This window comes from Vipera ursinii (genome assembly GCF_947247035.1).
Source record: "Vipera ursinii genome assembly, chromosome: 1".
NCBI classification, from domain to species: Eukaryota; Metazoa; Chordata; class Lepidosauria; order Squamata; family Viperidae; genus Vipera; species Vipera ursinii.
In genome coordinates, this window is record NC_139512.1 from 37,111,026 (window position 1) to 37,138,747 (window position 27,722).

At 36.3% G+C, this 27,722-nt stretch overlaps 1 protein-coding gene and 1 long non-coding RNA gene across 7 annotated transcripts in view; one reads left to right on the forward strand and one right to left on the reverse strand.

Moving 5' to 3' along the window:
- BCL11B (BCL11 transcription factor B) overlaps nt 1-27,722 on the forward strand; it is a 150,571-nt gene that overhangs the window by 96,494 nt on the left and 26,355 nt on the right. The window lies entirely within an intron of this gene.
- On the reverse strand, nt 334-27,143 carry LOC310632114. Of its 2 annotated transcripts, XR_014490772.1 has the most exons (4): nt 27,009-27,143; nt 26,444-26,605; nt 1,484-1,685; nt 334-585 (listed from the first exon to the last, which is right to left on the reverse strand). It is a non-coding gene; the product is annotated as an uncharacterized lncRNA (long non-coding RNA). The 2 variants fall into 2 exon arrangements; XR_014490773.1 differs by lacking the exon at nt 334-585 and having other exon boundaries at nt 1,305-1,685.

Genomic DNA, 27,722 nt, shown 5'->3' on the forward strand with positions numbered 1-27,722 from the left:
AATAGCACAATTTTTTTTTAACAGCTTACTTTTTTTTAATAGCAAATTTTATTATTTAAAACTTGGGACAAGGTGTTAACGGTCTGACAATCCTTCTTGTCTTACATCATTTTTGTGTTTTATATACATATATACACTTTATGTACATATCATTTATATACAGTTATAGAATATTCAATCTTATCAACTACCTTATTTTTTTAAAAAAATTCCATTTATATCCCGCCCTTCTCCAAAGACTCAGGGCGGCTTACAAGCTTAGCAGTAGCCTTCATTCTATGTATATGCCTGCTTATTCTAGTAATATGTGAAATCAGCACCCTGTGTGTTTCTGTTGTGACCTTCCTTTCTGTTCCCACCATGAGTAAAACTTATTCCAAATTTTGTAGTAATCTGACTGATCTTTATTTTTAATTTCCAAAGTTAACTTGTCCATTTCTGCGCACCCCCAAATTTTATTTATCACTTCACTCTCGTCCGGTATTTCACTGTTTTTCCATTTCTGGGCGAACGTCATTCTCGCTGCTGTGATGGTGTGTATCATTATGTATAACTCTTCTTTGGTATGCTTCTCTGTTGTTATGCCTAGAAGGAAAAATTCTGGTCTATAATCTACACTCAGTCTTGATATTTCTTCTAACCATATCCGAATCCTTTGCCAATACTTTTGCGTCTTATTACAGGACCACCAAACATGGAAATAAGTACCTAATTCTTCGGAACACTTCCAACAGCTAGGGGATATTGTCTTGTACATTTTGGCTAATCGTGCTGGGGGGAGATGCCACCGGTAAAACATTTTATATAAATTTTCTTTATAAGCTGAGGCCAGCGTTATCTTTTTATTTCTATCCCAGAGAGTTTGCCAAATATCAAAATCTATGCCATGTCCCAAATTTTTAGCCCATATCAGCATTGGTTCTTTAACTTGTTCCTCAAACATTTTGTACCCCAATAGCAAACTATACAATTTTCTTATTTGTTTCTCATCTGGCCCCAATAAATTTTTATCCAATGCAGTTTCTTGAATATTTATCCCCTACACTTTCTTATCTTTCCCATATCGTGTTTGTGTCTGTAGGTAAGCCCACCATTCCAATTTTATCCCTTGTTGCTCCAGTTCCTGTCTAGATTTCAGTTCTCCCATTTCATTCGTAATATCCTTGTATGTAGTACTGTTTTCCAAATTAAACAAATTTGGGTAGACTATCGCTTCAAGGGTGGACAACCAGACTGGTACTTTAATGAAATTTTGTTTTCTAATTTTATTCCAAATTTTAAGTAGCGCTTGTCTAATCCGATGGTTTTGAAAATGGTCCAAATTCTTCCACCGTCAAAATACATTTTCTGCTTTAAAAATTGGGAGTTATACAATATACATGCATATGTATACATACACGCACACAGAGAGTCAATCTCTTAAGGACTTTGGAAAAAGTCTCTCTTCTGCCTGACTAGAAACAGTTAATGCTTGAAAACATACCTGTTTTAATACTATTACGATGTACTTAATTTTCTTTTAATGTTTTTGCTACACTCATAAAAGCTTGTTGCTTTCTGGTCTTCTCTTTTATTTCAGTGGGTTTTTTTTAAGATAGAGGCTAATTTGATTTGTTCTGATATGTCTCACATATCTAATTGCTGCTGTTGAGAATGATTAATGTCCAGCTGAAGAGTTTCCACATCTATAAATGAAAATTGAAAACAGATGTTACTTTGATGAAAGTGTCTTCCAGCCCTCATCAGCAGTGGCTGACAGCATTGGCTGCTGAGATATAGCTATCTGTCAATAGATAGATATTTAGTGCCAAATACAGTTCATACACATACTGACAGAGAGCCAAGATAACAATTTATGATAATTTCATCCAGTTTATAAATATACAGATATAGAGTCTTGTGGCCATACTATTAGTGGACTTTGATAGTGATGGACTGCCAAAAATAAACAAAACCAATTTATTTTATGATTCTTGATATCTTTCTCCAGAATATTGGCTTCTATTGTCTCATATTTATCTCCTATTCATTAATTCACTGCTGTTACAAAAAAAGAAAAAAACACATTTAAAGTCTTATATTAAGAGTGGATAATAAAGTTGGAAACACTTGTACTGTAATTCTTGATGACTTTACTAAAAGAGTTAAATACATGTTTAGCTTCCTCCCACTGAAGTTATGGGATAGTAAAAAGAATTGTATTTGGCAAAGTGATGCCCATTGCCTAATTCATCTGTGCTTTACTCAGGAAAAAGTGCCTGAAAATGGACAATATGATTCTTCCCTTCTCTTTTGCCTAATTCTAAATAGGAATTAATTATCCCCTCGATAGGAAAATGACAGTATTTTAATTCTAAAAAAAGAATAAAGATAAATATCATTAGGAAGAAGTATGTGCTATACTTTATTTTCTCTTTATCTCTCAGACAAGGAAAAGATTTCCTTTTCGTTTTTTTTTTACTGTTCATGCAACTGATCACTTAAGCAGAAGCTGACGTTTTGCAGTCCATTTAAATATTGTAGTTTTGGGACAGTTGCATTTTTTAATATGGTTTTCACCTAGTTGCATTGGCAGAGATAGTAGCATAACCAAAAATAGATGGCTGCTTTAAGTGCAAGATAGCATAGATCTTTTAAGAACATGTATATATTTTGGCTGGCATGGTGGAGGATGTAGCAAACAGCTTCTGTACTTAGAACTTATACTTAGGCAAGCCACATGGGGAGCTGTTCTACACACTATAACTGCATCAGGAAAATTGGATACTTTTAGGGTAGCTCCGCAGGTATTCATAATGAAAGGTGTTTACAGGTAATTGACAAGTGAAAAAATTTGAAAAAATAAAAATTTGAAAATTTTACATTAAAAAGTTCAATCATGTTTCTCAGTCTTAAGCTTCCTGATTAGCTTAAATACAATCAGTTGTTTTTACACAAATGCACAGACATTTAAAGTTATTACTCCTGCTAAATGGCTGGGAGGATGCTGAGAGCTAGGTGTTTCTGAACTGAAGTTTATGTAAGGAAGTTTCTCTTGTTTTATTTAATTTAGAGGAAATGGCTCCATGAAATCTCAAAACTCAGGAGTCTAAAATTTCATCTTAATCTGTTCCACATATTGCCCCTTTCTTAAGATTTCTTAAGCTTTATTTGGGGCTTTGACTGTGAGTCTGGGGGCAATGAAGCTACACAGTATATCTTAGGCAGCCTGTGGGACAGAGGACAAGATCAAACTAGCTGTCTTTCTTGTTACAGCCAAGACACAGGAAAATCCTCTGCTTTTAGCATGATGTCATTTCATCCAATGGGTGGGAGCTGTTAATACCTGCATTGAAATCTTTCTTAGGTGTTTCTTGTAATTTTGCTTGGGGCAAATGCTGAAGAATGCTAAATGAATAATATTAAAATGTAAACTTGGAGGCTTATTGTAACGGATAGAAAAATCTACTTGATTTCTGACCCAGAAACAACTTTTGGTATATAGATCCATATTCATATTCTTACATAGTTCATACATAGTTTTAAATTATTTATTGGTAATGTTTATTGCTATGATGGGAGCAGTGAGTATGCTATTGCATCTGCATAGGCTAATTATTTTGACATTGAGCAGCTGCTGTTAGGATTTGGGTTTGAGTTTTCAAAATGCAAATCAAAGCTACAGTTTCTTTCAAATGAGGTTTTAAAATTTTCTCATATTTAAATTTAATAAATTTATTATATACATAAATGTGGGTATATGTGTATGTGTATAACATATCCAGAGACATATACAAATAATAATCATAGCAAATGCATCAAGTTCATTTCAGTGTTAACAGATCAAATAGCTGCTCTTTGAATTTTTCCCTGAAGTGATTAAGTTTTCTCCTCCCCCCACACACACACATGTGTGGAGGGAAATGTGTGAAGCAAATGGAACTGGGCTGATTTGGATTAGAATTTCCTGAGAATTTCTACAAGCTGTATTCTTTTTTCCTTTCTGCTTCAAACAAAACAGAGGCAAATAGTTTAAACTTTAGAGAATTACTTATTTAATGTTTAAAGAGCTCCTAGAAGAGAACAGTGTAAGAAGCAGAGGCTAGCAAGGGCTTTTGCCAGATTTGGCCTATTAAACTGCAATTAAATAACACGGGGATTCTCTGGAATGGGCAAAACCACTTACCGGTAGATGTAGTGCTGACTCAGTAGAGAAGGTATGTAGCAATATAATGCCACATGGCACCTTGGAGAAACAGCTGGGAAATATAAATAGATTTCCATAGTGTTAAAATACTAAGAACTTGTTTTGCAATTCTGGTGACATCTGTATTGTGTCGCGTCCGTGGCAGAATGTATTTTTCTTTTTATGAAGAAAAGGATGGTCTGCTTTACTTTTTTAAACTAAGTATAATATTGAGTTTGATTTTTAGAGTCCTAGGTTGTGATTCCAAACTCTGCATTATCTCTATCCATACTACACACTTCCGTTAGAAGTTTGTATTTAGGGCATATCCTCAAAGGGAAATTTATCAGGCAGTTGCAAGTATAGTGTTAACATGCATATGTAAAGTAGCTATTGTAGGACAACAGTGGACAAGCTGGTAATATTGGACTGTGCATTTGAGTGTGTGAGTAGAGAAAAATGTGGGAGTGAGAGGAACAGAGGAGAGGATTTAGACCAGGGGTGTCAAACTGCCAGCCCACAGGCTGGATGTGTCATGTGGAAGCCACGCCCACCCCATTGCCAGCAATGGCAAAATCATCCCAATACATTGTGCCAGGGCTTTTCAACCTTTTCACCCATTGTACCACTTTTAGGATATGGCAACATCCAAGTACCACCAGTCGCCTAGCAAGGTGTCAAAAACGTGATGAATCTCCCCCCAAAAAGGAAAAAAATGATGAAGTACAGGTAGTCCTTGACTTACAACAGTTTGCTTAGTGACTGCTCGAAGTTACAATGGTACTGAAAAAAGTGCCCCCCAAGCCACAGCCGAGCAAGACACCTGCCTGCTCACCAAGCAGCGCTCTTCCTCCTGTCTGAGATTTTCATTGTTGTGAGCATTTCTGTTGAGGATTGGCAGCGGGGGTGGGGCGGGGGTATGTTTGGTTTTTATTCCCCCCCCCGTCTGCTGGGTGGTTGCCGCATGTTTTGGTCACTTCACATAACCCTGGGACACTGTGACCATGATAAATATGAATCAGTTGCCAAGCATCTGAATGTAAATCACAAGACCCTGGGGATGATGCAACATTCCAGCTGATCGGCGCTTCTTCTGGTCTCAGCAGAAGCGCCAGGATTGGCGCTGATCCTGGTGCTTCCACTGAACCCTGACAGCCCCAAAGAAGTGCTGATCCTGGTGCTTCCGCTGAGCCCTGACAGCCCTGCAGCTCCAGCCATCTCTCGCTCAGGCTTGTGTGGTGCTGCCACCGGTTCAGCTCATTCACTTCCCCCACTACTTTTCTAGGATGGTCGCTTACCACCTCTCAGGTGCCAATGTACCACAGGTGGTACCCATACCACTGGTTGAAAAGCCCTGCATTACGCAATGTCACGTGACATCGCAAGTTTGACATGTCTGATTTAGACAGACATGCATTATTTAAGTTTGGAAGCACATGTAAATTCTTGTCTTTTGCATACCAAATATAAGAACAGAACAGCCATATTTACCAACTTACATTTAAAAAAGAAATATTTTTAGGTAAGACCTGATTTACATTTTAAAATCAAGTCATAGCACAGTTTTGATTATTAGGCTACAGATATTTTGGTTCCTTCAATGATCAGCTAATACTTTTACATAGGAATAAGTTCCCTTATATTACAAAAAAATACAACATATTTAAAAATGAAGCTAATAAAATGAACATAATAAAATGTCTGGTTGCTTGTCAGGAGTATGCATATAAATAAATATGATTGGTCAAATGATCCACATATTTATAGTGGCTAACACGCAGGATATTGGCTGTTAACCTTTGTTCTTGTCACATTGAGGATGGTTGCTAGGGCCTCCAATCACTGCAGCATAGTTATCATGGGAATACATTTATATTATCTGGTGCTGGTTTAAATTTGCTACTTGTTGTGAATCATCAACTGTATTCATACAGTATGCTTAATTAAGACAGCTATCAACTTAGCAGCAGCATTTATACAACATTATGCCTGGTAAGTTTTGACACTGGTTAATTTCTTATGGCTAAATGTGTAATGGCAGTGTGTTATGAGTCATGGTGGCGCAGTGGTTAGAATGCAGTACTGCAGGCTATTTCTGCTGACTGCTGGCTGATAGTTCGATTCTCACCTGCTCAAGGTTGACTCAGCCTTCCATCCTTCTGAGGTCGGTAAAATGAGGACCCAGATTGTTGGGAGCAATATGCTGACTAAACCGCTTAGAGAGGAGCTGTAATGCATTGTGAAGCAGTATATAAGTCTAAGTGCTGTTGCTATGTGGTTAGTGTACAATTTTGTATATTCTGCAACCACAGAAAAGGATTAAATTCAGTCTATGAGAACATAGCCATTGAATGATTGATCATAGAACAAAGGAACTTGTCAGTTTCTTTCTCCAACTAGCCTAGTATTACCCCTTTAACTGCCAGCAGCTGTCCTGGGTTTTTAGCTCTTTTCCTTCACGTAGTTCCTAATATTTCCAAATGGAGATGCGCAAGACTGAAATGGGAATTTCTGTCAAAATGGTTGATGTGTATTTTATAGAAATACTGGCCCAAATGGTCTGTGGTAAGGATGTGATGCAGAAAAAAAACAAGATTAAAATTAATATAAACCAAGCATAGCTATTTGTTTTCGATTTCAGGTCTTGGCAGTTTTTACAATTACAAAATTGTGACTGTAAATTCCAGCAGTGACCAAACCTCAAGATTATTAGGATTCCATCTTATTAATAAATTCTAATTTTAACTAGACTTATATAATAGTGAGATAATTATGCTGGTAACTAGGAGTAAAGAATAAGGGTGTGGAGAGAAGGGTCATCAAAAGCTAGAGCCCCAGGGAGGCTGATTAATCTGGTTTACTTATAGGGTTTCTTCATTTTGTGCTTAGGCCTCAGGCTCTCCTTTTCCTGACCTGGGGGAAAGATTGGGCTGACACCTGAATAAAAGAAGGGATGCTTTCTCGCACTTCAAAGTCAGCCATCCCCAGGCAAATCATACTGCTACTTTACACTGATATTCTTTGATATTCGAATCTATTTGCTTTTTCATAAATATGAAGGAGTTACTCAGGGGTCCCTGGACATTCATTTCTGAAAAAACATGGAATGATTGTCCATTGCCTAGATCCTTTGAACAAATTCTTTCAGCATGTTTATTATCAAGGAACAGTTTTTAAATATATCACATAAATTCACAAGCAACATCTGTTTTCCTTGCAGGAAAGGTCTTGCTAACTAAGATTAAATATTGAGGGGTATGAATGTGTGGCTCATAAACTCAATGGGAGTTTATGACATTTAATAAAATCTCTGTAAATTGCTAGCCAATTAATAATCCTGACCAACAGTACCTCTCCAGCTCTTTTCCAAAGAAATGTCAACTGTATTTAATCTTCTTTCTCTAACTTCTCCTTTGTCTTAAGCATCCTTGCCCATAGTGGTATCATACTGAGCTGTAATCCAAAAGTTCTTTTCTTCTAATTTTATTTACTGTTCTTGCCAGTTCATCACTTTGGCATTTTATTCATGGAATATTGTTCAAAATTCTTTGTTGGAATGTGCTATTCATTCCCTTTATGCCAAAGGTGTTTAGAAAGACGTTTGCCCTGTAGCTGTCTATTTCTGTTTAAAAAAGAAAAAGTTGTACTAACCAACAAAGGCAACGCGTGTTATAATTCTGACTTCCTTTCTTTAAATAGAAAGTCATTTAGTTCAAATGAGGATTAAATCTCTAATTGCAAGGTAGAGAAAATTATGAGGTTATAAATTTTTCTTATAATTCTGCACTCATTTTATAGGTACTTAATAGAACCACTGGGAGACAATTTAGGTTTGAGAAGTGGCATGGTGAAAAAATTAAAATGCCGTGGTCTGTATGTCTGTTTTGATACAAAGACCATATTAAAAAATCTGATCATGGATTTCCATGGCTTGAACAAGATGGCATACTTGCATAATTGATAATGAGTGTTATCAGGAAAAAAATGTAGTAGTCTCACATGTAGAAGAATACATTCATGGCTGTTGAGTATGCTATACTCAGTGTTGAATAACATCCAACTTGGAGCTGTCTCATTATAATATTCTCCATTTCTTCTAAATACAATGTAAAATATGTTGCTTGTGCAAAACCAGCATGTCAAATAGAAGGCGAGCCTAGATGGAGTCTTTGACATGGTAGCCATGGGTGTGCAGGGAGCATTTACATTTTCATTCCTATAATAATTGAAGTGTGAACTAGAGTGCAGTGCAAAATAGTTTAGTTATCAGATGCTGCTGTTTATGATGTGTTTCAGTTTTCTGTGAAGCTTTGTGAAAAAAATAACTTATTGAGACTTAAAGCTTTTACCTTCAAATGTTCAATGAATGAAAGCTAGAAAATGTGTATTAATAGAGCGCAAGAACACTAGGCTAAAGTGTGGAAGGTCAATAAGAATACTACTACTCATGAGACAAAACTGGGACAGTAAAAATGATTTTAACAACAAATTCAGGTGATATTTGTAAATAGAAATGGCTAGCTAGTCAGAAGCAATAACTACTTTTAAATAGTACATCTTGTAAATACTTCAAACATGTAGAAAAGCTGCATTACAATAAATTAAATCATTGGTCCATAAAGTTCAAATAATGAAGCTACTCCAGATGAAAATATATAGGTAGATTTCAGAGTTGTGGGATCAGTTGTATAATTTCTAGGATCCCAAGATTCATCAGTTTGAACATAATGCACATAATTTACATTTAGAGCTAAGAAATTCTAAGTGGAGTAATTGACCTTGAGTATCAAAAGTAAGCAAGCTCTTTTAACATAAAAGCCTATTAGTTTCTCCTGAGATTTCTTCACTGTGACCAAAGAATTGGGGTAGGAGAGGGACGGGATGTTGTGGCAGTTTCTAAGAGGAAAGACCCTCTCCTATTCTGTTCTATTTCAGGAGTTTGGATATTGTTGAGTAGCACTGTAATTCAATTTTTGCTGTTTCTGCCATGTGTAAACTATGAAACAGTATTATTAAAGCACTTATGAATTTCTTTCCTTGTTAACTTTTACTTTTACTCCCACATATATAGTAGAATAAATCTTTTTCCATTAATGGCATATCACATAAACTACAACTTTGTTTCAGGTCACTTCAAAACTATCAGTAGGAACTGTCAACAACAGCAGAACTCAACATTCTTACCTGGTCCATGAATATAGGGCACACCTCCATGATCAATTTAGTTAAAAATAGTGAGGTTCTAAGGAAACCTTTTCCTTAACTATCCTTCCCCTCCAATCAGGTTATCTATAAGAGGAAGTAATTGTCCTTCTTCTAGTAGATAACTGGTTGGAGGGAAGGATAGTTAAGTTTTTCTGCCCAACAGTACTATTTGTCTATCAGGTAAAGCCATTTTAGCACTGTAATATTGCTAAAATGTGGGAGAATTGGGCTAAGTTGTGATGTAACCATAAAGGGGAGAACGTGTGGGTGTTCATTTCTTTTTGGAAATATACACAAGGCCAGATTAAATGTTCTGATAAACTTGTGGCTATTCACAAAAACAGTAGCTGTGCATACCTCTCTTTTCCCCCTCTGTAATAATTAATAAATGTAGCTGTGTTCTGTGTTGTGACATTATTTTCTGTGTGCAATTTAGTGGAATATCAAATGCCAAAGCACATTCATGACAAAGAGTCAGTAGTGTATCCTAAGCTTGTCACAAGGAGAAAAGGGTGTGACAAAGGATGAATACACGTCATTTTCCAAGGGGAATTTCTTACAAAAGTGTGAACAGTTGCTCCTATAAGTGTGAACTATCACCAACCCACCCATTTCACAACCTAGATCTTACAACAATATTAATTGGGCCAGTTGGCAAGTGTGAACCTGCCTTTCTTTGTCCATGTATTCTTGTAGGTGTGATTGATAAAGAGTGCACATGGTTTTGCAAGATAGCCTTTGCATTACCAAATCAAAAAGTCCATAGAGCTACCTGCATATTTGTCTGGGGCAGAAAATGCTTCTTCCAACTAAAAAGTCTTTGCTGTTTTTGATGTAATCTTTGATGTAAACTATTGAATTCTTTTTACCTCAGAAGTCAACAGTTGAAAATCCCATCCTTAGATTATATAATATATAAGAATCCAACTGTAACTCTTGCCTCTATTCCCACTTCTAATGTATAGTCATACACATTATTACAGGTGTGTTTTATGATATAGGGGGAAAATTGGTAGCATTTTGTCAGATGGACCAGTCTGCACTTATGCTTGGCTCAAAAGAAGTTTGGTTATTCTTTCTCACAATGAGATCTGTATCCATAGGTTTTGAAAGGTCAGTTGGTAGGTCATCCTTTATATTTAATTGCTGTTACCTTTGAATGATTCAAGTCTATTGGTTTTATTTGTTTTTATTCTTGCTAGTCTTGTTTTATTACTTCTGAATCTTGTATATAGGGCATATCACTAAATTTTGGGGTGGGAGAGAGTTTCTTTTTATTGACGTTTTTAGTTGCATGTCGTCTAGATTTTTGCTAAGGAGTCTGGTATGCCAGATATATACCGTAATATTCCATTGTGGCTGGTAGAAGAGAATCAAGACATTCCCTCTCTTGTTTTGCAGTAATATTTCCCATCTTTTTTCTAGTGATCTTGAATTTTAGATGACAGGCTAAAATGTTTTGCAATTCTGGGTTGAAAGGCAAATGCAAATAATAGTTCAATGATTTTGATGTAATGGCAAACTGTAATTTGTCACAAATGAAAAGGTACAGGAAGATACAAGGAGAGAAACTACATGAACTCAAGATCATTCATGCTGTGTCAAAACATGAATAAATGTCACATCTTAAATGAGCTGCATTCTTTCTTATATTGATTTTCAAAACATTAAATATTGTAGGTTTTTTTTCTTTATCCTCCCCCCAGGCATTATATTCCTAGAAATGAGAATTTTAAAAAGTATATGAGAGGGAATGAGCTGTGTAGCTGTTTTTCTTCGGTCCTTTTACCTGTTGCAAATCTGACTATTTATGATGAACCAGGTACTCATATTAAGTTAAGTTATTAACCTAAGTTTCCTAGCAGGTATTTTTTTAATAAAATACCGCTTTTGATATGTATGCCCTGTCTAAATATAATGATGCTATGGCAGATACTTATTACACATGTCTATATCATGCACATATAGTTGCTAATTACATACAATAATAAATCATTTGAACAACCTACAAAAAATATGAGGATGATTCCATTTAGGATGGGACATTCATTCAGGTGGATTAATAGGTAAAAATAAATACTTTTGGGGGGAATAAACCTCATAAGTGTAAGTTTATTTATTTATTTATCATATTTCTACACCGTCCATTTTACCTAAGTGAATCTGAGCGGCTTACAATAAAAGTTGCATGCATATTTTGTATTAATAGTACTAAAGGATTGATTGTATCTAAATATTCAAACATTGGGAAAAATTCCTTCCCTTTCCCCCTCATTAGTTGTACTCTATGTTGTTTTTGCAGATTTAGGAATGATGTAGTCAGGGGGAGCTGTTCCACAACAAATGTAGCTGAAATTCACATAAACTTTGGAAGCAAAACCCTAAAAAAACAGTTTCTACAGCATTCATTATTAAGATATTCATTCTTATAAGAGGATGTTAAATAATTAAGCTGAAGGAGGGAGACTATGTAAATAAATGCAGGAATATATTTAAATAATGAACATTTTTAATTTGCTCATGTAAAATAATTGCAGGCTGATGGCAGCTTAAACCTTCAAATTTATTAAATTGTTCTTTTCATATTTGTTGCAAAGGAGCAAGGTTGCATTATTTTCTTAACAGTAAAAACTTGTAGCAATTTCAAGAATTTCCCCTTTTATTCAAAAATGGAGTCAGTTATGCTCTGAAGTTGCTTTCTGAACCAGTTCTATATACCTTGCTGGTGAGAGGAGATCCCTTGTGTCCCTGTTTTTGGGTATGCTTGTGTTGTGTGTGAATTCATGTTCTGTCCCCCTTATTTTTGATGGATAGGCTATAGTTCCTTTGCTTGAAAATATGGAGTAAAGACATGAGAACAGATTCTTTATTAAATTTTTTGTAAAAAAAATAGAATATATTGTGCTTATTTCTTACCATATCCATATTACTTATATGCTGGTTTTCAAACAAGGTTTCTAGGAATAGGAGAGGATAGGACAGGACAGGATCTTGGTGTTCTTCTAGTCCAGCTGCCTGCTTGAGCAGGAGAACCTATACCATCTCAGACAAGTGACTGTCTCTTTTTAAAAACCTCCAGTGATGGAGCACCCACGATTTCTGAGGACAAGCTGTTCCACTGGTTATTTGTTCTCACTGTTACGAACTTAATTCCAGGTTGCTTCTCTCTTTGATCAGTGTTCTGTACCAGCCTACTACTGTAAAGGGGTTGCCCTTTACAAGAAGGCAAGAGGCTGGAACTAAGCCTGCCAAATTTATGGACACAAAAGCAAACAGAGCAAAAACAAGACACGAACCATGAAACAGGAGCTATTCAAACGGTTGCCTTCAGCAAACCAGCCCTCCCACGCATTCCCCTTTTAAACAGTTCAGGGCGTGGCTTCTCTCTGCCTCCTTCCGAGGTGCCCCATTGCCTTCCTCTGTTTACTCCTGATTGACTGCCTCCTGCGTCGGGCGTCCTTGAAGCTGTGGGTCATCTTCATCCACGCTGTCAGGCTCACACAGCTGGGTCTGTGTCATAACCAGGTAGGAGGGACCTGGCTGAGGGGCCTGGCTCATCAGCAAGCTCTCCAACACCCTCAGCAAGCTCTCCAACACCCCCCTCCTCCTCTGAATTGTCCGACCCAACTGCCGAACCCACAGGCTGACCCTGAATCACAACAATCAGTTTCCAACCATTGTTTCTTGTTCTGCCCTCTGGTGCTTTGGAGAATAATTTGACCAGCTCTTCTTTGTGGCAGCCTCCCAAATACTGGAATGCTGCTATCATGTCACCCCTATTTCTTTTTTTTAGACTAGCCAAACCTAAGTAAGTCCTGCAGTTATTCTTAATATGTTTTAGTCTCCAGGCCTTGGATCATCTTAGTTGCTCTACTCTGAACCTTTTCCGAGGTCTCAACATCTTTTTTGTAGTATGGTGACCAAAATTGGCTACACTCCAGCTTGTAATCAAATTGTATCAACAGCATAAAGGTTTGACCACAAGTTAGAATGATAGAAAAAAGCACATTATTTTAAGCAAAAAGGGACAGAAACATTCTCTAGAGAAGGAATGCTTTATTCTCTTCAAAACTCTCTAATGCCTAGAAACTTCCAGTTACTAGAATAAATGAGATAGTTCTTGTTCTTGCAAAATTCTGTTTTAAGTCTCTTCTGCATGTAAAACCTACTGAATCAGAGTAAATATATTCTGAGCAAAAGGAAATAATGAAGAAATGCATAAAAGAAATGGGGTTGATCCTGTGTATCATTATATTGAGTCCAGTCCTAAAATTGAATTCCTGCTGTAACCATGACAGCCCTTTTCCTGGAAAAGTGTCCAGGGTGGATTTGTGGAGTGGTGTGTGCAAAAGAGGCAGAAAATGTAACCAAATATCTGACCATTTAAACATAAATTTCAAACAATCTGTGTATTGACAGCAATCAGAATTCTCAGGCCATTGAAACTTCCCCCTGTCATTGAACTGGGAAAGGTAAACCAGCTTCAGTGCTCTGTGCGCTGTAATTGCAATAATTTAATTTAGCTATTTAACCTGTAATTCAGTGGTATTTATTAAAGAGCATAGGAGAAAATGAGGCCATTAAGAGCCAGAGATGAATACATTGAAATGAAAATGAACACTTCTAACTGCTAGTTGACCTTCGTTTTGTAGCAGTTTTTATTAGAGTGGTCATGGTAATTACTGGGATGTGAATCATGAAGAAAAGTGAATAATTCCGTAATGAACATTTTTATTCATTATCTCACATTTTCAGAAAGTGGGAAAGTCTCTTGTAAAAGGACTGGCAGACGGTCTCCCCTTTTGTTTGTTTTTCGACAAATAATGGTTTGTGGACAATAGCCCAGTGCAAAACATCCTTCCACTGGGCGAATTTGTGTCATACTAAATTGATGGGCCTGTGGTGTTCAATATGCAGCATACCAACTTTCATAGTGCACTCAGGGAGACATAGCTGTTTGCAAATTGAACAAGAAAAGTACCAGCAAACAGAAGGCAGGCAAGTTGCACAGATTCAAAGACAGACTGTGCAATGTTTATTAAAACAAGTTTCTCATGTTACAAGATTTAGTTTTATCCAGTACATGGGGGAATGGATCTGCAAAGATGAATCCCATCAGTGTTTTATTTTCACTCTTGTGTCCTTTATTGAGTAAAGTGAAATATTTATGGTAATTAACGCATAGGTAAGCAGCTGCCTTTACTTCAGTAAGGAGCTGTTTGCTTGATTTTTTTTTTAAAAATACACTCTCCGCAGTAGAGTGCATGGAACAGAGCAATTGTGAAATATTCTGAATGCTTCTTAGAGGACAAATGAACAAAAATTTCTTCTCTCTTTATCAAAGGAACCCTGATATAATACAAGCACATAAGAGTAGTACTAAAAGAACACCAATAATCTGAAAATGATGATGAATGGGTAAATGTAAAAGGGTTAAAATGGAACTCATTTTTTCTGCTGAGGTAATTTCCTCAGAATAATGTGAGACATAAATATTGAGGACTAAGTTTAGCTTTTTTTATACTAAAAACAAGGCTTGCTGAACTATTAGTAATACCATGCATACTATGCAATAGATAAAAGCAACATAACACAGAGTAGTGTGATGTAAAAGCTGTTCTTATACTCCCCGAAAGTATATATTCTCCAAAGAATGCAAGAAAGATTCTAATTCAGGGCTGCAAAAACAAATGACCACTTAGTGGCAAGAAAACCCTCTGTGCTGCCAGCTAGTGGTTTCTTGGATTTTACAGCTCAGAAACTGTTAATGATCAGATATCAGAAATCTAAAGAGACGTTTTCTTAAAAAGCTACTAAAGTAAAGTCTCCTGGACTTATGGCTCCAGGTAGAAGCTATGCCTTGGGATGCTTTTGCTTAGCTTTGATTTGAGGCATTGGTTTTTGGTGGCAGCACCAGTCCTTTGGAAAAGCCTGCCAGGGACATAAAGTTGCTTTCTGGAAGTAGCTCAAAATGGAGTTCTTTTGGAGAGAATGTTTGGACCGTGATACCATCTCGCCTGAATTTATATATTGGTTTTATTTTTATTTTATTTTTGCATTCTGTACTTTATTTTAATTGGATTTTGGACAGTTTAACTGTGTATATTACCTTTGGAAAGCACTGAGAGAATCTTTTGGAATTGTGATCATGGTCAAGCTCAACTCCTTAAATTCAAGGACATGTTTACGCATTTTCATAGCAACAGTGCATAAATTGGTTACTGTTGTCTTCTTCTGGAATATTTTTTCACTTTCCAATCTAGCCTAGAGCCCTGTTTTTCTGTGGCAGATTCCCATCCAGTTAATAAGGAGGCTTGATTCTTCTTAGTATCAGACCCTTCCAATCAGCAAGTAAAAGTATTAGGCAATTTAGAATAAAAGGCACATAGCTATAGATATCTTTCTTCATAAGTAATGGCCTGAAGGAGAATAATGACTAGGATATCTAAGGCAAACATTTTTGGAATCTACATGACACCACAGGTATTGGAGATGAAAGTCTATTTTAAATCCTAGAATCCCAAAATACTGTGTATATTTGACATTACTTGGAGTTTGCCAGGTCCATCTGAATGCAAGATCAGTGGGACATTTCTATAGCTTAGTATACTACATGGGTATGCACAGTTATGTCATAGTATTCCTGATATATTCGGTATAGGTTTTTAAATAAAATGTCTAAACAGATCAACTTAATTATATTATTATTATTATTATTATTATTATTATTATTATTATTATTATTATTATTTGTTGTTTTGTTGTTGTTGTTGTTGTTGTTATTATTATTATTATTATTATTATTATTATTATTATTATTATTATTATTATTATTATTATTATTGATGTTGGGAGGTACCTTGGAGGTCATCCAGTCCAACCCCTTACTCAGGAAACCCTATACCATTTCAGACAAATAGCTGTCCAGTCTCTTCTTAAAAATTTTCAGTGTTGGAGCATTCACTGCTTCTGGACGCAGGTTGTTCCACTGGTTAATTGTTCCAACTGTTAGGAAGTTTGTCCTTAGTTCTAGGTTGCTTCTCTCACTGACTACTTTCCATCTGTTGCTTCTTATCCTACCTTCAGGAGCTTTGGAGAATAGCTTGCCTCCCTCTTCTTTGTGGCAGCCCCTGAGAGATTGGAAGACTGCTATCATGTCACCCCTTGTCCTTCTTTTCATTAAACTAGACATACCCAATTCCAGCAACCATTCGTTATATATTTTAGCCTCCAGTCCCCTAATCATCTTTGTTGCTCTTCTTTGTAGTCTTTCTAGAGTTTCAACCTCTTTTTTTACATTGTGGTGACCAAAACTGTGCAAATAGATCACCACATTCAGTTGTCTGAAAATATTTCACTAATGAATCTCTTGAAGACCAAAGGGTACTTAGAAAAGTGAAGAGCAGCATTGTACAGGTAGTCCTTGCTTAACAACCATTCATTTAGCAACTGTTTAAAGTTATGATGGTGCTGAAAAAACAGGTTAGCCACTTGATTTCTTGCTGTTCTTGACCACTTAACTGATCATTTGAGAAATAGCATTAATCAGTTGACTGACCTGCACATCTACCTATTACTCTTGTTGTAAATAACATTGGTGATCATTCATTGTGTTTCTAAAAGGTTGACTGCCATGGTAAGTCAAGAATGCAAAACAATGCAGCCTTCCTTAAAAGAGCCATAATGCTTGCTGGTACTAATGTCAAGCTCTTGGTAATTTTGTCAAATGAAATCAAGATTTTAAAAAAGTCTTCTTTAAGAAAATGCAGGGCTTTTTTCTCATAGAACGCTCAGAACGGAGTTCCGGCACCTTTTTTGGATGGAACCTTGTAGGGTAGGCAAGGCAGGTTGTATGACATGTGTGAGTTCCGGCACCTTTTTCTTTTACAAAAAAAGCACTGAGAAAATGTATTGAAAAAGTAAGGGATAACATTACCAAAGTCTGAGCAACTTGATTATTTTAATTTTGTAACCTTATTTTTAGTCTTTTCCTAAAAGACATTGGTGTGAACTAGGAGCTGGCTTTTCTTTTTAGATAACTGAGGAAATGTGCAGGTGGTTGTTTTCCCAAGTGTCAGTTGAAAATTTATCTGGTTTTGGTCAAGCCATTATAATTGTTTCTGAAGCCAAACAAGGTCAGGCAGGCGCTGCTGTTTGCTGAGACCTTAATAAGGTACTAAATTCTAATTTTATTTTTCCTTTTAAATTCAACTATGTTCCAATCTATTACCTGGTGTGATGTTGAAAGACTGATAGTAATTTCATACTCATTATTGGTTTATTTTGTTTTGGTATAATATTTTAGAGATTTTTTAGCAAGCCTGCTTTTCAGCTAAGTCAAAATATATTTGAGACCAATGGTTGAAAAACTATAAATCGCCAAGTAAATAATATGAATTTGAATAAATAAAATAAAATATTAGAAATGATTCACTTATAACTACTCTGTGAAAAATACACAGTTGAGTTAAAAATTGAGTCTGCTTCCTAATCTAAAAGTTGATACAGAGTTTTACGGTAATTCCCTCAGGCATTTTCTTCATTACCTGTGGGCATGATAATCTTAACCAATATTAGGAAAGTGCCTCAAGATATATCTATATTAAATACATAACAATTATGGTTATTATATAATACAGGCACAAAGCCACGAATTATAGGAAAAGTAATTCCGTTCCTACCACTGAATATTCCTGTATATAATATCTAGCTCTTTTGCTTGGCTCTAGGTCTATAAATTAAAGTGGTAAAATATAGCATTTTTACTCTATTTAAGAGCCGTGGTGGCGCAGTGGTTAGAATGCAGTGCTGCAGGCTACTTCTGCTGACTGCCGGCTGCTAGAAGTTTGGCAGTTCGGTTCTCACTGGCTCAAGGTTGATTCAGCCTTCCATCCTTCCAAAGTTGGTAAAATGAGGACCCAGATTGCTGGGGACAATATGCTGACTCTATAAACCGCTTAGAGAGGCCTGTAAAGCACTCTGAAGCGGTATTTAAGTCTAAGTGCTGTTGCTATTTGATTATATTTTATTCTGTTTCACTGGAAGGCAGAATGTTTGTTTTTCCTTTTTTAAAAATACATCTTGAACCTTCAGAATATAGTGAACTGCATATCTAAAATAAATAAATAAATATACAGATTTTGATCCAGAAATATCCCTGCTTAATTTTTATATGGTTGATATTGCACAGTTGCAATTCAGATATTATTTTTTTTTAAAAAAAACAACCCACAACCTAATATTTTGGAGCACATTCAGGATAATTTAGTTTCTGACATCCTAATTTAGAGAATGTGATTAGAATGGATCTTTCATCTTATCTTATCCTTCATCTTATCAATCTGCCTGCCTAAAAATGTTGGCTTGTACTTGTCTACCTGTGCCATAAATGTTGAACAACTACTTTTAAGTCACTTCTTTCTTACCTCAGTTGGAAAACTGTAAGGGTCTCTTCCCTGCTTAAAGTTTAACTGATAAAACAGTTTCTGCTGCTTGCACATCTCCATTTGTTTTAGATCTGATTTCTATATTTATTTTGAAACTAACCTGAAAAACTGGTAGCTTTGTTCTATTGAAAGGCTTGGGCAGTTGCAGTATAGTCACATGAATTTATCCACTTGCTAACATGGTGTTAGATATACCACAGTGTTTCATTTGTTATAAAAAAACTGCCTATAGGAGAAGAGCTTGTTTTCTAGTCTGCAATACCACAGGCAAAGGCCTAAAATTGCTTGACTGAAGGTATGGAGAACCAATTTGTCTCAAGATCTAATTTCTGTTATGGTTGACCAATTAACATATTGGCTTGGACAGATGGAAGCACAATATTTGAAAGACACACTCATTCCATGTTGCTTTGTTTGGCTTTCACCTCTGACTCCCCCCCCCCCCTTTGCTCAAAGGTAGGAAATGGGAATAGTTCAAAGATCCCCAAAGCAGGTCCTCCCTAGGTAAATTGCTCCCATAGATATACATTCACAGAAAACTAGAAGAAGCCAGAGACATACCAGTATAATTATGGCAATATGGTATCTTTCAGATTGGTCTTCTTCAAATGTATGTAATTTGAGATAATTAATCCTTTTCTGAGTTATGCATACTGAATCAAAAACAATTGTCATCGAGGCTGGACTGGTGGTGAGATAAGGGCAGAGGAACAAACCAGTGTTGAGGTCATTGGGATCAAGATGAGGAGAAAGGCTATAGCAGCTTAAGGGCAGTGTTAACCTATTTCAGTTACCTAATGATGTTGACAACTTATGCTGTACAGATCTGTCTTTCTGATCTTGTTCATTCAGTGCTTAGAGCAGAGGAAAGGTTATTACTTTAGTAGGCAACTGAAATAGATTAACACTGCCCTTCCTTTTCAAAAAGGATTTGGCAGATTTTGTGCTTTGTTATGGTACACATAAGGGGATATGCAGTTTTCTTGCATTACTGCCATCAGGAGTAGGCTTTATGTGCAACAATAAAGAATTTAAACACAAACTTGTCTGTAAGCATGTATGTAAAAATGAGAGTGTATATGTCGTAGTCAGAATATGAAAAGAGAAGAAGAGATTATTGTTATATGCAAGTGACTAATAATTCCATCCTGACAATACAAAAACATCCCTTTGTTTTGTGCAACAGTTCATGCACAAGAAAACTTAAAACCAGAAAATCCTTAAGCTTTGAAAGAGAAAACCAACAGCAGTGAGGAATAATTATGGGCATCGGAAAAGGAATATCACCTCTTTGGTTGGATCCTGTTCTCCTAAAATCATCAGCAAAAAATGATCACATGCTGGAACTTTGAAACTCTTCATCTAACTGGTTGCTTGGTTACAGTATCACTTGTCATATATTCCATTAAAAGGGGAGGGGGGAGAGTTGAGGAGAAGATTGGATGTGCTGTTGAAAATGCAATGATCATATCTAATTCCCATTCATATTACTGTGGGCAATGCTGTTGTCTAACTATCCTTTTGCAAGGCTCCAATTTATATGTATTTTGGCATGAATGAGAATAGGGCCCTGGGCCAGATTTTTGTTTCTAGGCTTTTCCATTTTTATAACCTTCTGACTTTTAATTCTCTTCTGGCTTCCTGTGAGATGTTTGTCTGGAGAAGCTTTAGAGGTGATAGCTAGAAGCCACTGGTTACTTGTATCAAAATTAGTTTTTCTTAACATAATAGAAACATATATAGCAAAACTATTTAAATGATGATAATACCTAGGAATCATACTGAATTGCAGCACATAATAAACTGATTTCCCATGACTGATTAAATGTATGTATATACCTCTATTCTTGCCTCACATCTTCACAAACCTATTGCCAAAGCACAGGTCTTTTCATTTTCTGATGGCTTTTGAGAGTTCAGTAGATATAAGGAGAAAACACTTTTTAAAAGCAGCATGCTATCTTTAAAATATATTACATTTAATATATTTTTATCTGGAAATTTCTGCGAGATCAGGGTACCAAATATACTACTATTCACGCTCCTCAGGCATCTTTGAAAAATGTACGTGTGATTTTGAAGAAGAGAAGATTAAGAGAAATTATGAAGGCAGATATCACAAGGACTGTTGGGCAGAAGACTTCTTTGCGATTCCTGAGGGTAGGACTAGATTACTTGAATGGAAGTGGCAAAGAAGTAGATTTTGGCTAAACATTGATCAAGTTTGTAATAGAATCTGTTTGAAAGTGGATATAACATCTTTATGGAGTGGCAGGTTATTTTTCATTGGAGATACTTTAGTAGCAACCAAATGACATCTTTGAGGGATACTATGGCTTCAGTGATTGGAGGAGAGAACAGAAATAAAGTACCATAGAACAATCTTTCTGTTCAGTTATTTCTTTCTGTACTAGATGCCATAGTTAGAAACATACGGTAAGAATAATAATACAGCTCTCCCTTTCTTTTTTTAAAAAAAGCAAATTAACATGGAAATGGGATGAAAGAACCACAAGGTTAGACAAATGGAAACATTTGCTTAAACTGACTTTATCAGATTTGTTCAACATTTGGTATGTGAATACATATTTGCGTTGGGAATAGGAATAAGGATAAGAAGGGGAATCACTGGGTCATTGTCCACTACTGAGTCAAAACACTTTTCTCTGTAGGTGCTTTGCTTGTCATCATCTACAACAATTTTTATGCTGCTGTATAATGGTCCTCACTCTTGCTATTCTTGGTGCATGATCTCCTCCCCATTGAACTGACCACTATTACCTCCAGTAGGGAAATGTGAACAGCCAGTGCCCAGCTCATCTTTACCCTTCTTTCACCACTTTTTTTTTACAGCAAGTGAGGAGGGAGATTGAGCATTGTGCAGAGAAGCAGCAAAGCAACTGTTTGACTAACTGGGAAAGATGAGAAGAAGGGGCTTCGGTGATTTGGATTCCAGAAAGAAAGGGAAACTCTGTGAAACCCAGTGATGGGTCAGGGTGGGATTTCTTGCCCGTGGAAGTCCACCAGCAGAACAATATGTATAAGTTGTCTTCTGGAGCAGAGCAGGACCAAACCCAAAACTGGATCAGATTACTGAGGCCCTTGATACTATGGGGTTCAAGGATATATAGTGCAACCCTTGCAGCAGAAACTAAAAATGTTCACAACATTTAATATAAAAATGGTAAGAAGGAGTTTTCTCAACATACAGTACTAGTGGTGGGCTTTTAAGGTTCTGGTTATAAATGCTGTGGGTTTACAATAAATAGTACTGGGCTGATATATGTGTACCTAATTTTAACTTAACAGCATAATATTGCTATTTTAGGTGGGTCACATTTTTTTAGTGAAGAGAAGATTTGCTTTGAATGGAATTGAAAGGGCTGAACACCATAGTCTGACCCAAATTCGTGTTCCTTTCATGTAGCTTTTATAATTTTAACTAAAAAAAATATTATATAATACTATGTCCTTAAAAATCTCATAGGTTATGGACTTAGAATTCAAAACTGCTTTTTAAATACATTTTCCTCACAAAGCTGATGTCTGGCTTGGAAGTTACCAATTTAAAGTGTTCCTCTTTCCCTTACAAACCACTAATTTTTAAAGGAGCTGGCAGATGTTATCTCAGAACCATTGCACCACATTGCACTTTCAAAAATCCTGGAACACTGGGGAACACCTGAGGATTGGAAAAGGGCTGTGTTTCCCATCCTCAAGAGAAAAAAAATGGACCCAGGAAACTACAGATTAATCAGTTTAACATCAATACCTGGGAAGATCCTAAAAAAGATAATGAAAAAACAGATCTGCAAACAACTAGAAGCAAACAAATTTATAACTAGTAGCCTGCACAGGTTTGTTAAAAACAGATCATGCCAAACCAATCTTATTTCATTCTTTGACAAAGTGACTAAACTAAACCAGCAAAATACTGTGGACATAGTATACTTAGACTTCAGTAAGGCATTTGATAAAGCAGACCACAACCTACTCCTTGGTAAACTAGAAAAAGCTGGAATAGACAACATCACCACCAGATGGATCTGTAGTGGCTGGCAAACTGTATTCAATGAGTAGTCCTCAATGGCACTACATCCACATAGAGAGAAGTAAGCAGTGGGGTACCACAGTGTTCTGTCTTAGGCCCACTGTTTTTCAATATCTTCATCAATGATTTAGATGTGAGAAGTCATCAGATTTGCAGATGACACCAAAGTGGCAGCAGTAGACAAGACCCCAGAAGACGAACTCAGGATCCCAAAAGATCTTGACAAACTTGAACAATGGGTCCTATCCAACAAAACGAGTTTCATTATGGAGAAAAGCAAAGTTTTACATTTAGGTAGGAAAAAATCAAAGGTACAAGTACAGATTGCACAAGTCCTGGCTTAAAAACAGTGACTGTGAGAGGGAACTTGGAGTCCTAGTGGACGATCACTTAACCATGAACCATTAGTGTGCAACAGTAGCCAAAAAAGCTAATACAATCCTGGGTTGTATAAACATAGGCATAGAATCAAGATCACGCAAGGTATTAGTGCTGCTTTATAAAACCCTAGTAAGACCACACCTGGAATATGGCAGCCAATTTTGGTCACCATATCTCAAAAAAGATGTTGAGAGTTTGGAAAAAATTCAGAGAAGAGCAACTAAGACTGGAGACTAAAACATATAAAGAACGGCTGCATGGTTTGGGTTTGGCTAGTCTAAAGAAAAGAAGAAATAGGGGAGACATTATAGCAGTGTTTCAGTATTTGAGGGGCTGCCACAAAGAAAAGGAAAGTTATGTTATTCACCAAAGCAGGGCAGAACAAGAAACTATGGTTGGAAACTGATCAAAGAGAGAAGCAATTAAGGAGAAACTTGAGGACAATTAACCAGTGGAATAGCTTGCCCCTAGAAATCGTGGGTGCTCCATCACTCGAGATTTTTAAAAAGAGGCTAGACAGAGATGGTATAGATTCTCCTGCTCGAACAGGGGGCTGGACTAGAAGACTTCTGAGGTCCCTTCCAGTTTCTATTCTATTCTATTCTATTCTATTCTATTCTATTCTATTCTATTCTATTCTATTCTATTCTATTCTATTCTATTCTATTCTATTCTATTCTAATCCCATTCTAATTCCACTACTAAAATTAGTGAAGGCTGGATTTTTTCCTGGAAAAACAATCATTTCAATAAACAAGTTACTAACTGCCTTCAGGTTTGGGTTTGGAAATGAAATTGAGAATTTGTTACTGGCTTTCTGTTTCTGCTTCTTAGGGCAGTAAAGTTCACAGGGTTGATAAGATTTGTCCTGTCTTAGCATCAAAATTCCTCTCTCTGTAAACCATGCAAATTGCATTATTTAAGATGCCAATGGAATGGTATTTAAAGTGGTTAAGAAAAAAAAAGTAGTCTGCAATGGGATACACAATTTAGAATCTATAGGAAAGGAGCAATTAATAAATCTGTTCAGTTGTGATTTGTGTTGTAATTTCACCAGTTTTACTGTTGTGCTAAGCTAAGAAATATTATGTGCTTATATGTACCTTTGCATAAATTAACAGATGAAGGTGGATCATTGGATAGTTTTAGTTTCCTGATAGAAGACGGATCATAAGAGAACAGTTTGGGCCTTAGAAGCAATTTGAATACTGAATTTTATTTTTTCTATGCACAATTAAAGGGTGTCCACTTTGCAAGGAAACAGTATGTTTTTGTTAGATCTCTGCTACACTGTAGCTTTTAATATTCAAGGGATATTTGAAGATGGGGACTAAAGAGAAAAAACCCTAATGCTTCCCCCCTTCAAGGGTGTACTTTAAGAATATATATATCTATAAGAAATTATTTTGCCAGAGAAGTTTGGCATTAAAACATCAGCACACAAGAGCCTTTGAAATCCATAGTTGACAATTGCTAGATCTAAAATGGCCAAACCAATTTTGATGCAACATTGGTTTTTTTCAAGAATAAAAAAAAGAGAGTACTTCAGATTATCAGTCTATATTTATATGCGCTCGGCTACGCTAAAAATGAAAGTTTAATGAACAAATTCTTGGTTTGCTATTATTTATTTATTTATTTATTTTATTTTAATTCCATTTATATCCCGCCCTTCTCCGAAGACTCAGGGCGGCTTACAAGCTTAGCAGTAGCCTTCATTCTATGTATATGCCTGCTTATTAGGGCTTTCACACACACCCCAAGCGGCATTATTACAAAGTCAGCTTAATTGCCCCCAACAATCTGGGTCCTCATTTTACCTACCTCGGAAGGATGGAAGGCTGAGTCAACCTTGAGCCTGGTGGGACTCGAACCTGCACTAGCTGGTGTTACTTAAGGAGGCATTAGCCCACTGCTCCACCAAGGCTCTATTAATACTATTAATACTATAAAAACTAATTCATGTATATTGATCATGTAAGAAGAGTGAATTGTTATATGAATTGGTCATATGGCAAAGACTGTGCTCATATACATCTGTAATAACCAGTTTGGTTTCTTCCTGTTAGGCTATTGGTAATGGCTAGTTTAGTACTTGTACATTTACTAGCTTTAATTGATTTCCTCGTGCCTTGTAGAAAGGTTTCCTAAAGAACCAATTATTGGTTCTCTGGCATTAATAATCACATTGTAGAAGGATCTAGAAAGCAGATGGACGATGGAAATACGAAAATAAGCCATTTTGTACTGCATATTGGGGAAGGCTATGTCTGCTTACAGACTATGGCTGTTATCATATCTTCTAAGGGAAAAATGTCCCATAGTTTTTCGATCAAGTTGCCACAAATGGATAGGCAGACAATGAAAGCACTGTATGATTAATTTATTAACCATGTTTACATTTTAATGATGATTTGCCCCTGTAGCTTCACAGTGAAGAAAGAATGAATAATTCTTTTACAACGTTTTTAAAGAGCACTCCAGAAAAGTAAAGGGAAAAAAGAGCTGGAGGTCACAACAGAAACAAGTGAAATATGCTGTTCTTGTGTAAGGCTTTGTGCAACTGATAAATTTTTTTTCAAGGAAAATAATGTCTTTTTTATTTGCTTTTAACATTTTGCCCTTGGCATCTGTTTCATCCATTGTGGACTAACCTGAACAGTGTTCTGACAATGGGTTAAAGTGAGCACTTATTGAAAAGTGTTCTGTACTTAATTACTTTTCCTTCTTCTAGAAGCTATTTTTTCATAATCACATGTTAATTGTGTATTAGCAGCCTTCCTGATTAGTTGAAAACATAATGAAACCTTTGTAAACAAGGGAGAGAGTGAAGTAGATAGAATATAAAGCAAAACATAAGAGGTGTAAACAGGAAACATCTCTAATGGGGAAGTTTCTAAAAAAGTAATGCCAGTGCACAGGACAAAGCCATATATTAGAAGAAATGTGGGATGTCACTGAGAGTAGCTTCTTCAGGCTTGATGCCTCCTCCCTAATTTATTGTTTACTTATTTAACATCTAATATCTTTTAATATTGTCTGGGAAGCTTACAAAATTTTAAAAATTGTAACATGTCATACATTGGAAAAAAATGCCACAAAAGAACTAGTAATGATGGTAAATAAAATCTTTAAGCAAAGACTAATAATTATACATGTCTGGACAAATAAAACATCTGGGTTTATACAACTTACTCTTTGATTATGGATGTCTTTATGGTAGGTGTTCTCTTCTGACTTCCATTTCATCCAAGGCTCGCTTTCTCCATATGACAATGAAATGGCTTACTCTAGAACTATTAAGCGTCGTCCCTTGTTTTGGAGCTGGTTCTTCTTTCTTTGCTGTTTCCTCTTTCCCTTGTGAGAGAGAGAGGCAGAGAGTAGATGAACTTGATGCACTAGTATGCTTTTTAAATAATTTATAGCAATATTTTCCAGGGTTACTAAAAGCTTTTAATATTGCTAGTAAGAGTTGTTGCAGGTAAGTTTAAACATCTCATTTTTCAGGGATTCTCAGTCTCTTACTTTCGTTTTCTAGATGCAGAAAATAAAATGTCAGTAATTATAAGCTACTGTGCCACAACCTGATGTCATACAGAAAGTCAGGATGCAGCAGGTGCTAATGAAGAATCCAGCACTAATTGTAATATTTCCAGAAACAAAAGGGAGAAAGGTTGAAAGTTTGCTTTGCTGGTTAGATCTAGTGAAAGATGTAGTTTCAGTTGAAGAGAATGCAAATAGCAATAACACTTAGACTTACATACTGCTTCACAGACGTTTACAGCTCTCTCTAAGTGGTTTACACAGTCAGCCTATTGCCCCCAATAATCTGGGTCCTCATTTTACCAACCTCGGAAAGATGGAAGTCTGAGTCAACCTTGAGCTGGTCAGGATTGAACTCCTGAAGTGAGCAGTGAGTTAGCCTGCAGTACTGCATTCTAATCACTGTGACACCATGGCTCTGCGTGGTCTTATGCAGCTGAGTTTAGCCCCTAGTTTAGGAAAGGATGCAGATACTGTTTAGCTTTTTCCTTTTTCTTGTGATGTTGATTTACTTTCTTGCTTTTTAAGGAAGGCATGTATTTTGGAACGCTCAAAGTACAGTTTGTAACTACTGTAGCTATGTAGTTATTGTTTTTTGGTGGCAGGTGCACAATTAGCATTTTGTTGGTCTGGATTTGAAATATGCAATCCTGGCATCTTCTGTCTTATTGATTTGGCACTATCAGTGTGCTTGGTGTATTTCCTTTTCTTGCTTTACTCCTTCTGTTTAAAAAGTTTTCACTATTACAGCTATATGCTAAAACAGTTTGTTTCCATTTAAAGCTCTTTTTGATAAGGTGGACATTACCCTTGGTTACCCCCTTCTGTTGCTGCAGTAGGGAATGTCATTCAAATAAGTTTCTTGCAGTTCTTTTTTCTTTCTTTTTTTAAAGAAAATGGGTGGCTGCAATGCTTAAAACGGGAATGCTAC